The 12,778-nt window shown below is 45.4% G+C and overlaps 1 long non-coding RNA gene across 1 annotated transcript; it reads left to right on the top strand.

Annotated features, from left to right (window-relative positions):
* The first annotated feature begins 563 nt into the window (after positions 1–563).
* LOC149119340 (uncharacterized) lies at positions 564–7,003 on the top strand. Its single transcript, XR_016228596.1, has 2 exons — positions 564–872; positions 6,503–7,003. It is a non-coding gene; the product is annotated as an uncharacterized LOC149119340 (long non-coding RNA).
* Positions 7,004–12,778: the final 5,775 nt, after the last annotated feature.

The following is a 12,778-nucleotide window of genomic DNA, read 5'->3' on the forward strand; positions in this document are numbered from 1 at the left end:
AGACAGTCAAAGTGCATGGGTCCTTGTACCCACATGGGAGATCCAGAAGAAGGTCTAGGCTCCTGGTTTTGGATTGGCTCAGCATAGCAATGGTGACCATTTGGGGAGTGAAACAGTGGAAGGATGATCTCTCTCTCTTTTTCTCTCTCTGCCTTTGCTTCTCTGGAACTCTATCTTAAAAGTAAATAAATAAATCTTTAAAAAAATCTATCCATGATTTTTAAAATGTTATTATGTAAAACTGGCAAGGGGGTTGGCACTGTGGTGCAATGGGTTAAAGCCCTAGCCTGAAGCATGGGCATCCCATATGAACGTCAGTTATAGTCCTGTCTGCTCCTCTTCCAATCCAGCTCTCTGCTGTGGCCTGCTGTCGGGGACCACGCGGCATGTGACCTCTTAGTGGAGAGACAGGGCTAGACAGGCCAGACCAGATAGTACTGATAACACAACCTTGTGTGACCTTGTGCCTTAAGGCCTTGTAACCTTTCCCCTACTTGCACTAGCATTGCAGCTACAAGATAAGCCCCCCCTCCTTCCCCCGCCCGATACCCTGCCTCGATGATATATAAGTGTGTGGTTGAAAAATAAAGTCGCAGCTTGATCAGCACCTGTCTTGCTGCCATCTTTGTGTCTCCTGTCCCTTTCATTTCTCCTTCTAGGTGCTCGGCCCCAGTTGCTGTCCCGCGGGACGGGACAACTGGCACCCAACGTGGGGCTCGAGTGCGGCCCTTGGGGTTCGAGTGCCTGTAAGATTGGAGGAACGCCGCCTTCCAGTAGGAAAACTTGGATCCAAGTGATTGTGCGACCGGCTCGGAACTGCCCACCCGAGATCATTAGCATCGGTCGACGCTGCGGAGTGAAGACGGCGCAAGGTAAGTGACAGCCATGGGACAGGCATTATCGTCATGGGAAATGTTCATTTCGGGTCTCAGGGAGGCCCTCAAGACACGAGGAGTTTGGGTTAAAAATAAGGATCTAAAGACATTTTTTGAGTATGTAGAAAGATTGTGTCCCTGGTTCCCCAAGGAAGGAACAATTGACGAGATCAAGTGGGAAAGAGTTGGAAGTTGTTTAAAGGATTTTCATGAGACCTTTGGCCCTGCAAAAGTGCCTATTATGATTTTTTCATATTGGAACCTGATTAATGACATTCTAAAAACCCGTCACCTAGATAAGACTATTGATGCCCTAGTAAGGGATGGTGAGGAGACGTTACAGCAATCCTCCCGACCTGCATCTAAATGCCCATCTGTCATTCTAGATATACTCTCCACTGATGATGACCCCAACAATAAAATTAAAGAGCCCACTTTAGCCCCTACCAACGAAGCGAGCCGACTATATCCTGCCATCCGAGACAAATTAGAATCAGATGAGGAAGCTGTCCCAGAGGAAGAGGTCGCGCACTATCATAATTCCAATTGGCCCCAAAATGTTAAAAATCCCCCGCCATACAATACTCACCCGCACCTTCCCATTTGTGCCCCGGCTCTCTATGACTTTAACCCTCCTGTGCCTGACTTGTCGGCCTTGCGACAGTCACTTCAACAGAGACGAGAGCACATCCAGCTCCTTAAGGAAATAAAATCCCTTGACGAGGAGCTCTGCCACCTTGCCTTAGAGCAGCCCCTTACAAAACCTAAACAAGGTAAAGTAGGTCCAAAACCCAACCCCTTCTAGCTTTCCCTGTAACCAGGAGGCAAGCCGGAGGTCATTCTGAGCCTGCCGCTGATGGGGAAAATGAGGCTGAAGAGAATTCGCCCCACCATTCTGAGGAAGATAGTGAGGAACCTGGGTCGGAGGAGGAAGATCAGGTCCCCAGTCAAGGACCTGGTAATGGACAGCCGCCACCCTATAAAAAAAACTTAGTCTCAGATTTATTGAAAAACTTAAAACTGCTTGCACCCAGTATGGTCCCACTGCCCCTTATACTCAGGCCTTATTGGAAAGCCAGAGTGCCCGGTGGCTTACACCTAATGATTGGGACTTCCTCACCAGAGCTGCTCTCAGCAGAGGTGACTATGTCCTGTGGAGGGCTGATTATGTTCAAATTTGTAAAGAAATAGCCCAACAAAATTTTGCTAAAGCTTCATCTAAAAATTGGACCCTCAAAAAACTTTTGGGAGATGTCCCGTATAATTCCAACAATTCACAAGCCCAGTTCCCTGATGGACTTCTGGCGCAAATTAAAACTGCCGGACTAGGGGCTTGGAGAAAGCTTCCTCAAAGGGGAGCAGTCACTACCTCTTTGGCTAAGATTCAGCAGGGGCCCGACGAGCCTTATAGTGATTTTGTCTCGCGCCTTAATGTTGCAGCTGAGAGACTAGTTGGCCCAGGAGAAAATGGAAGTGCATTTGTTATGCACCTCGCCTTTGAAAATGCCAACCCAGCTTGTAAAGATATTCTTCGGCCTCATAAACATAAGGGTGATCTTTCAGACTATGTGAGGCTCTGCGCTGGTGTGGGATCGGCCCATGCCATGGGCTTGGCAATTGGGGCCGCACTCAAACTGACCCAAAATCCCTCCAAGGGGACCTCCACTTGCTACGCCTGTAAACAGCCTGGACATTTTGCCCGCAAATGTCCAACTGCCTTATCAAACAGGCCCATGGCCCAAGGCGCGGCTCCATCTCCTCCAGGTAGGCCGCTCCCCTCCACCCCATGCCCCCGATGTCATAGGGGTTATCACTGGGCAAATGAATGCAGGTCAAAGACTAATTCTTCAGGCCAACCCCTCCCTCCTAGTGTGCCGGGAAACTCCCAGAGGGGCCAGCCCCTGGCCCCAGTTTCTCAAAGGACAAACCCTGGGGCAGTACGGTTTGTCCCTTCCCAGCCTCAGGCTCAGCAAATACCTCAACAATTGCTTCTCTCCAACAAGCAACCCCAGGTAGTTCAGGACTTGACCTCTGTGCCGCCTCTGATACAATATTAGATTCCACCCAGGGCCCACAAATTATCCCTACAGGGGTGTGGGGCCCCTTGCCTTCGGGTACCTGTGCTTTTATTCTTGGCCGAGCATCAGCCACCCTTAAAGGCATTCAAGTTTTTCCCAGTATTATTGACGGTGACTTCACCAGGGAAATAAAAATCCTAGCAGCCGCTATCAGTGGAGTAGCTGCCGTTCCACAGGGCACCCATCTAGCACAACTGGTTCTTCTGCCTTTAATTACTGGAAGTACATCCTCAATTTCTTCCAGGCCCCAAGGCATTACCCCTTTGGGCTCCTCGGATGCTTATTGGGTCCAGCCAATTACAAAAAATAGGCCTGTGTTAACCCTTACTATTGAAGGAAAGGATTTCAAGGGCATTTTGGATACAGGGGCAGATGCCACGGTCATATCTCAAGATCATTGGCCCGCCCATTGGCCGCTGACCGCATCTCTCACTGATTTGCGAGGTATAGGCCAGTCCAATAACCCCCAAGTCAGCTCAAGGGTATTACGCTGGAAAGATAAGGAAGACAATCAGGGCACTGTGACTCCTTTTGTATTACCAGGCCTTCCTATTAACCTGTGGGGACGTGACATTCTCTCCCAAATGGAAGTTATCCTGTGCAGCCCTAATGCTGTGGACACACAACAAATGCTGCGCATGGATTATGTGCCTGGCACAGGACTTGGAAAAATGAGACAGGGCATAACTCAACCTATTACAGCCCCCTCTAAAACAGATAGACATGGGCTCGGATATTCGGATTTTTAGTAACGGCCACTGGCCTTCCTGTACCCCATGCAGATAAAATCACATGGAATACTCAAACTCCTGTTTGGGTGGATCAGTGGCCGCTTACTCAAGAAAAGCTAAATGCTGCTACAGCGCTTGTACAGGAGCAGCTCGTGGCTGGACACCTAGAGCCTTCCAATTCTCCCTGGAATACGCCCATTTTTGTCATAAAGAAAAAATCTGGTAAATGGCACCTTTTACAGGATTTGCACGCTGTTAATAAGGTCATGGCACCCATGGGTGCCCTCCAACCTGGCATCCCAACCCCCGTGGCCATCCCAAATGGTTATTACAAAATAATTATAGATCTCAAAGACTGCTTTTTCACTATTCCTCTACACCCTGATGACCGTCCTTATTTTGCCTTTAGCCTCCCCCGTGTTAATTTCCAGGGACCGATGCAAAGATTTCATTGGAAAGTCTTGCCCCAGGGAATGGCCAATAGCCCCACCCTTTGTCAAAAGTTTGTAGCACAGGCAGTGGACCCGGTTCGTTTACACTGGCCGCACATTTATATTCTACATTATATGGATGACATTTTACTGGCGGCTCAAAACAAGTCAGACCTACAAGATTGCTTTACAGCACTTTCTAAAGCCTTTCTTGCCCTTGGTTTACAAATTGCTCCTGATAAGGTCCAGTTACAAGACCCCTTTACCTATTTAGGTTTAAAATTACAACAGGATTTGGTTTTTGTGCCCCGCATCCAGTTCCGCGTGGATTGCCTCCATACCCTTAATGATTTTCAAAAACTTCTAGGAGATATTCAATGGCTCAGGCCCTATTTAAAAATATCTAATAATGTCCTTTTGCCCCTCAATGACATTCTGCGAGGAGACCCAGATCCCTCTTCCCCCCACGAGCTCACCCCTGCTGCGGGAGACGCATTAAACCAAGTAGCGCAAGCCATCAGCCAACAGATTGTTTCACAGATTTCTTATACTCTCCCCCTGCTTTTTGTAGTTTTAGCCACACCACATATGCCCACTGGAGTTTTTTGGCAAAAATCCCTCATGCCCAATAAAAAGGGTCAACCTCTTTTCTGGGTTCATCTCCCCATTTCCTCATCTAAGGTAATTGCAGTATATTTGTCTCAGGTTGCTTCAATAATCATCAAGGCTCGTTTCCTTTCCCGCCAATATTTTGGAAAAGACCCCGATGTTGTAGTAGTGCCATATACCCAAGAACAGACCCAGTTCCTTCTTCAAACTTCTGATGACTGGGGAATAGCCATGTCAGGATTTATGGGAGTCATTGACAATCACCTCCCTGATGACCCCGTGTTACAGTTTGCCCAATCCTATTCCTTTATTTTCCCAAAAAATACAAAAAGTAACCCCATTCCAAAGGCTGTTACGGTGTTTACAGATGGGTCCTCCAATGGAATGGCTGCCTTCGTGGCAGATAACCGTTGCCACGTTTTTAAAACATCTTATCAGTTGGCCCAGTTGGTTGAGCTGTATGCCATACTTCAAGTCTTTACACAGTTTTCCAGTCAGGCTGTAAATATTTATACCGATAGTGCATATGTAGCTCACTCTATTCCGTTGCTTGAGACTTCTCCTTTTCTTAAAACAACTTCCAACGCTATGCCCTTGTTTATACAAATTCAAAAGCTAATACGAGAAAGACAACAGCCCTTCTATTTGGGACATATTAGGGCACACACAAGCCTACCAGGATCACTCTCAGAAGGTAATGCCCAGGCAGATGCTGCTACAAGGCTTACCTTCCCCACAACTGTGGGATCGGTGCAGAAAGCTCAGAACTCAGAAGGTAATGCCCAGACAGATGCTGCTACAAGGCTTACCTTCCCCACAACTGTGGGATCAGTGCAGAAAGCTCAGAACTCAGAAGGTAATGCCCAGATGCTGCTACAAGGCTTACCTTCCCCATAATTGTGGGATCAGTACAGGAAGCTCAAAACTTGCATAGGTTGCATCACTTAAATGCTCAATCTCTCCATTTGTTTTGTAAAATTTCACGAGAACAGGCTTGTGAAATAGTCAAAAAATGCCCCTCATGTGTTACAAGCCAACCTGTACCACATTTGGGAGTCAATCCGCGTGGTCTTCTCCCTAATCAACTGTGGCAAATGGATGTCACACACTTCCCAAAATTTGGCAAACTAAAGTATCTCCATGTCTCTATAGACACCTATAGTGGCTTTGTCTTTGCCTCCCCCCACACAGAAGCTGCTAAGGATGTTATCTCGAACCTTATCACAGCTCTTTCTGTACTGGGAAAACCTGTTAAGATTAAGACAGACAATGGTCCTGCTTATGTCAGCACTAAGTTTAAACAATTTTGTGAGGCGCTCCATATTAACCACATTACAGGAATTCCCTACAATCCACAGGGACAGGGAATTGTTGAAAGAGCCCATCAAACACTAAAAACTTGGCTCACTCGGCTTGAAGCCACTTCCTTGTCTTTTGCCTCTCCCCGCGACCGATTGAATCATGCGCTCTTTGTGATAAACTTCCTGACCTTGGATAATAAGAATCATTCAGCTGCGGACTGTCATTGGCACCCTTCCCCTGATACGGCTCCGCCTATGGTAATGTGGCGAGACCCCCTCACCAGTAGCTGGCACGGACCAGATCCAGTACTCATTTGGGGACATGGCTCAGCCTGCATCCTGGACCAAAAACAATCGGCACCAAGATGGCTACCTGAAAGATTAATTAAACAAGTTAATCCACCAATTCCTACAAATAATGATGTTGTTCCAGAGCCTGTACTTGGCCCTGAGAACGCCTTTTCTTTATACCCACAGGAATGAAAAGACCCGGCTGGACGCTACTGGGACTCATTACAGGACTCCTTATTATTGCTGGAATTGTTGCCATTGTTGCTATTTGAGTATCTTATCTTCTCTCTATTCTCTCCTCCCCTGCTACATTTCCTGAGGGCTCACTGATTAACCCCTCCAAAGGGCCCTAATACAATGGCCCTCAGCCTTGCTCTCCTGATGATGGCAATCTACACCATCCATTGGGCTCCACCAGTCTTTGCAGGGCTTGACAACCCTCAGGGCATTCAAAAACACTTTCAACAGCATCACCCTTGTACCTGCTCAGGGGGCATAATAGTATCCTTCCCACGAACCCGTGGCCGTGCTCAAAAGCCGCATTTTACACAAGACTGCGGAGATAAAACTGCTTATCTGACCATCCCGGGTTCCCGATGGTTCTGTGTTCCCAAACCTAAGCTAGACTCTTACCGCACTGGGGATCAGTGCCCATCAGAGTGCAATAAAACTATCCATTACTCCGTGCACTCCTCCTGTTATACACAGTATCAAACCTGTAACAAGGGAAATCCGCATTTACTGTTTGCTGTTATATCAGGAGATTATGAGGGAACGTTCAGAGGAGAGTTGTCCTCTTCACGCTTCAGCTCCCCCTCCTGCCCCACTAAGGGACAAGTAGCCTGCTGGTACCCTATAGCCCCTGTGGGAGTGTCTGATGGTGGAGGCCCTCAGGATACCCTTACTAAATTAAAAACACAAAAGGTACTCGAAACTGTATTTGAAAACCTTTACCCTTCCCTCCAATACCACCCCCTGGCTAAAGTTCATTCCAGAGGAAATAAAGACTTGGATGTCAATACCATCGATATCCTTACCAACACCCATAAACTGCTTAATCTCTCTGCCCCAAACCTTGCAAGAGACTGCTGGCTCTGTTTACGCCAGGGACCCCCCCCTTCCTCTTGCCATTTTTCTACCGCTTAATAATACCCTTGAGTTCAATAGCTTCTTGGGCCACCCCCCTATGCAGCCCTTTCCTGTTCTTCCTGTCCCAATGGAAAATATCACTTGCCTTTATAAACCTCCCAACAACAATCCCTTCGATATCGATGTAGGCCTTGCTCCTTTCTGTACAAATAATGTAACAGTAAACTACCCTCTTTATGCCCCTAATTCCACCGTTTTTGTATGAAGGGATAATTTAGCTTATACCATTTTACCAACAAATTGGACCGGTAATTGCATGCATGCTATACTTTTTCCTGATATAGAGATTATCAATGGAGATACCCCTGTTCCTATCCCCTCCCTTGATTATATTGCAGGGAGACAAAAATGAGCTATTCAATTTATTCCTTTATTAGTCACATTGGGAATTTCCTCAGCTATGGTTACAGGATCCGCAGGACTAGGAATCGCGGTCCACAAATATAGAGAATTGTCCCAACAACTTATTAATGATGTGCAGACCCTATCCACCACCATTCAGGACCTTCAAGACCAAATTGATTCCCTAGCGGAAGTGGTTCTACAAAACTGTAGAGGCTTAGACTTGCTTACTGCTGAACGGGGAGGTATTTGCTTGGCTTTACAGGAAAAATGCTGTTTTTATGCTAACAAGTCCGGCATTGTTCGTGATAAAATCAAGACACTTCAAGAAGATCTGGAGCACCGTCGACGTGCAATGGCTGAAAATCCCTTTTGGACTGGATGGAATGGACTGCTTCCCTATTTGCTGCCGCTTTTAGGCCCCATTGTTGGGTTGCTTGTTGTGCTATCTATAGGTCCTTGTCTCCTCAATAGGCTGATGACCTTTATCAGACAACAAGTAGATAATTTAGCAGCCAGACCAATTCAAATACATTACCAAAGTCTGGCCATGGAAGATCCCATGGAAAACGTTATCTCTCTCTCTGGCCGGTGAAGTCTGACCAGTGAGGTCACGGTCCCTCCAACAACTGACTCTCCCCTTCAGTCTGCTGCTGCCCCAGTCGGGAGCCCAGGAAGGGCCCCAGGCCTATCAATAAAACGAGCAGTAAGCCAATGACGGGCACCTTCCCAGAACCTCACCCACCTAAGACAGGAGTCCTTGGGGACTGGCAAGGATATCCAATGATGGGTAAGAAGTGATGGAGCCCCGGGTCTATTCCTAAGACAGGCACTGCTCGCTCATCACGCTTGGCCTAACCGGTAGCCATTTCTGTTTAATTGATAAGAAAGGGGGATATGTCGGGGACCACACAGCATGTGACCTCTTAGTGGAGAGACAGGGCTAGACAGGCCAGACCAGATAGTACTGATAACACAACCTTGTGTGACCTTGTGCCTTAAGGCCTTGTAACCTTTCCCCTACTTGCACTAGCATTGCAGCTACAAGATAAGCCCCCCTCCTTCCCCCGCCCGATACCCTGCCTCGATGATATATAAGTGTGTAGTTGAAAAATAAAGTCGCAGCTTGATCAGCACCTGTCTTGCTGCCATCTTTGTGTCTCCTGTCCCTTTCATTTCTCCTTCTAGGTGCTCGGCCCCAGTTGCTGTCTCGCGGGACGGGACAGCCTGCGAAAGCAGTAGAAGATGGCCCAAGTCCTTGGGCCCCTGCACCCACGTGGGAGGCTGGGAAGATGCTCCTGGCTCCTGGCTTTAGATTGGCGCAGCTCTGGCCATTGTGGCCATCTGGGGAGTGAACTAGCAGATGGAAGACCTCTCTCTCTACCTCTACCTCTCTGTAATTCTTTCAAATAAATAAAATAAATCTTTAAAATAACACTGGCAAGGAATTGAAAAATCCATAATGAACCACTCTGCAGTTACTTTAGTAGATATTGCTCGAAGATCAAAGGAAGTATTAAACCTGTTGCTATAATAATAGATTGATATGCTCTCAGAACTTATATTCCCTATTTGTCATATAATCATAGTTTCAAACAGATTAACATTAATTCAAAGTTTATAAAATAATTAGGACAACATCCCTCTTGGAAACTGGTCTGTATTCCTGTAAAGAATAGTTTTAGTTTTGTTTCTCATACTATGATACATGTGTTTTGGGAACGATGAATGACGGAATCATATATACTCTTATAGAACTACTTGTGTTCTCATTTTCCTATTATCCATTTTAATATTTTCTAATATTCAATTTTATTGGTTACTAAGTTGATTTTACCTGAATACAACATTTAGACATTTATATTTTTTGTATGCATACACAGGAGTTTGTAAGTGTGTGTGTGCATTTGAGAGGTAGCGTATAAAATAATATTATGAGGAATCCTAACCCTCATTTCAAACACTAAGCCCTCCTGAGACCTGGCTTCCTTGAGGCAGAGCACTGGGACCTCTCACTGTAATGGGCTGAACTGATTCTCCCAAAAGTGAATATCTTGCAGCCTTAACCCCCAATGGGATTGTTTTTAGAGACAGGACCTTTAAAGATGTAACAGAAGGAAAATGATATCAAGTGTGAGGCCCTAATCCAGATGTACACCTGACCTTATAAGGAGAGCCAGCAGGGATTCATATGGACAGAGGAAATACCATGTGAACACACAGTAAGTTGCTGGCTGACTGGAAGCCAGGGAGTGAGGTCGCAGAAGTCACCAAGCCTGCAGACACCTTGATCTTGAACTTCCAATGTGCAGGACTGCGAGAAACAATCTCTGGTGATTTAAACCATCCCATTTGTTGTAATGTGTCATGGTGACTTTGGCAAAGTAATATACCCAATCCCTACCAGCTTAAATTGCACCCACCCACAAGCTCCAAAAAAAAAAAAAAAAATTCAAAGAAATATGAAAATTAAAAACTGTGATTTTAGGTGCCCAAATGCCTAAGTGAGAAAAGGAGAGAAATAAGATGAATAAAAAATAGAACCCTAGAAATATGTCTATTAAAATCTAGATATCAGAGAAAGGGAAAGAAATACAAAAATGAATAAATTATTCTTGTGTATATGTGTGTGTTTTTAAAAAGCCCATACTTTGATCCAAGGAGAAATTATAATGCTTAATGATATAATAAGCAAATTTAAAAGGACACTGATGAACTATGGTGTTTCCATGGAACAGGGTCTAAATTAACTTTTGAGACCAGCATTGTGGTTTAATGGGTTAAGCCAGAGCCCATGATGCAATCATCCCATATGGATGCTGATTCAACTCTTGGCTGCTCCACTCCCAATCCAGCTCCCTGGTAATGTGCCTGAGAAAGCAATAGAGGGTGGCTCAACATCTTGGGCCTCTGGATTCATTTGGGAGATCCAGATGAAGCTCGTGGTTCCTGGCTTCAGCCTGGCCCAACCTGGGCCATTGCAGCCATTTGAGCAATGAAGTAGCAGATGGAAGATCTTTTTCTGTCTCTGTCTCTCTCTCTTCCTCCTTCCCTTGCTCCATCCCTCTCTCTCTCTCTAACTCTGCCTTTAAAATAAATAAGTCTTTATTAAAATTAACTTTCACAGCTTCCAATATGCACCTATTTTCAAAATTTCATGGGTGAAATCCATAGTGTGGCCCAAATTACAATTGTAGCTATGGATAGCCCTAAATTTAAACAAAATACAACATATGATCTTGGGGAAATTACAAAAAGAAGAGAAGAAAAATAAGGTATTCACTTATTATACATGATTTTAATTATAACAATGCTTCAATTTTCCATGGTCAAATGAACTCAATTATTCCATAGGAAGCAGAGTGACTCTAACAGAATAAGTAACAAATTAAAAGTAAACTAAGTTTTTGGAAGTTAAAATTTGGCTAGATAAAGTGGAAATCCACAGGCCAAATTAAAATGAGTAAGATGGTGAAATACAAGGAAATTCAAAGGCTTCAAATGTCGCAATTTGTGATAAAAAAAAATTAACAAAGGGATGAATATTCCCACTGCTTTCCCATGCAGTCCAATTTTGCCTTGTTCTTAAAACTAGAAAGAAAAAAAACACTCACATAGTGGTGGCTTAACCAACTGAACCACAATACCGGGCCCCTTGTTTAGCTTTTGTTACTTGATGTTGGAGAGTTTCCTTATCCTGTTCCTGACATGTAGCCTTAGCAGAAAACACTGCCATCCTCTCTGGCAGTGGTCACCTCCCAGCATGAAATGACAAAAGCAATTCAAGGCCTGGCATTTGGGCCCAGCTGGTTAAATCAATGAATGCAACATTGGCATTCCATGAGTCCAGGTCCAAGTCCTGGCCACTCCATTTCAGGTCCAGCTCTCTGCTGATGTGCCTGAGTGGGTAGCAGGGGATGGCCCAAGTGCTTGGGACAGTGCCACCATATGAGAGACCTGGAAGTATTCCCAGGCTCACAGCTTTGGCCAGGTCCAATGGTGACCATTGCATCCATTTGAGGAGAGAACCCTCCCTCCTTCCTTTGCTGTAACTCTGCTTTTCAAATAAATTATATAATAAATCCTAGGAAAAAGCTATCCAAATACATCTTCACACCATTCTTCTGACTGTCGATTATATTATTTTTGGTCTGGATGCATGCCTCAGTTTGCAAACCAGGGACCCAAACTTTTGTTTTTCCCAAAGAAACCTTTTATTTAATGGGTACAAATTTCAAAACTACAACTTTAGGAATATAGTGATTCTTCCCACCATACCCACCTTCCCACCCCTACTCCACTCCAACTACTCCTCCCTCTCCCATTGCCAGTCCCATTCTCAATTAAGATTAATTTTCAATTAACTTTATACACAGAAGACTAGCTCTGTACTAAGTAAAGATTTCAATAATTTGCACACACACAAAAAGCAGAGAACAAGTTGTATACTTAATTCTCTTAATACAACTCATTGAGGACAGAAGTCCTGCATGGGAAGTAAGTATACAGTGACTCCTGTTGCTAATTTAATAGTTAACACTCATGTATGATATCAGTGATCACCCGAGGTTCTTAACATTAGCTGCCAAGGTTATGGAACCCTTTTGAATCTGAAATCTGTCAGCAGAGACCCAAACTTTTTTTTTTTTTTGACAGGCAGAGTTAGACAGTGAGAGAGAGAGACAGAGAGAACGGACTTCTTCCCATTGATTCATCCCCCAAATGGCTGCTACAGCCGCTGCGCCGATCTGAAGCCAGGAGCCAGGTGCTTCCTCCTGGTCTCCCATGCAGGTGCAGGGCCCAAGGACTTGGGCCATCCTCCACTGCCTTCCTGGGCCACAGCAGAGAGCTGGACTAGAAGAGGAGCAACTGGGACAGAACCGGCGCCCCAACCAGGACTGGAACCTGGAGTACCGGCGTCGCAGGCGGAGGATTAGCCTAGTGAGCCACAGCACCGATGAGACCCAAACT

The sequence above is a fragment of the Oryctolagus cuniculus genome, chromosome Y (genome assembly GCF_051225735.1).
Source record: "Oryctolagus cuniculus isolate XC-2025 breed Fujian yellow rabbit chromosome Y, ASM5122573v1, whole genome shotgun sequence".
Lineage (NCBI taxonomy): Eukaryota > Metazoa > Chordata > Mammalia > Lagomorpha > Leporidae > Oryctolagus > Oryctolagus cuniculus.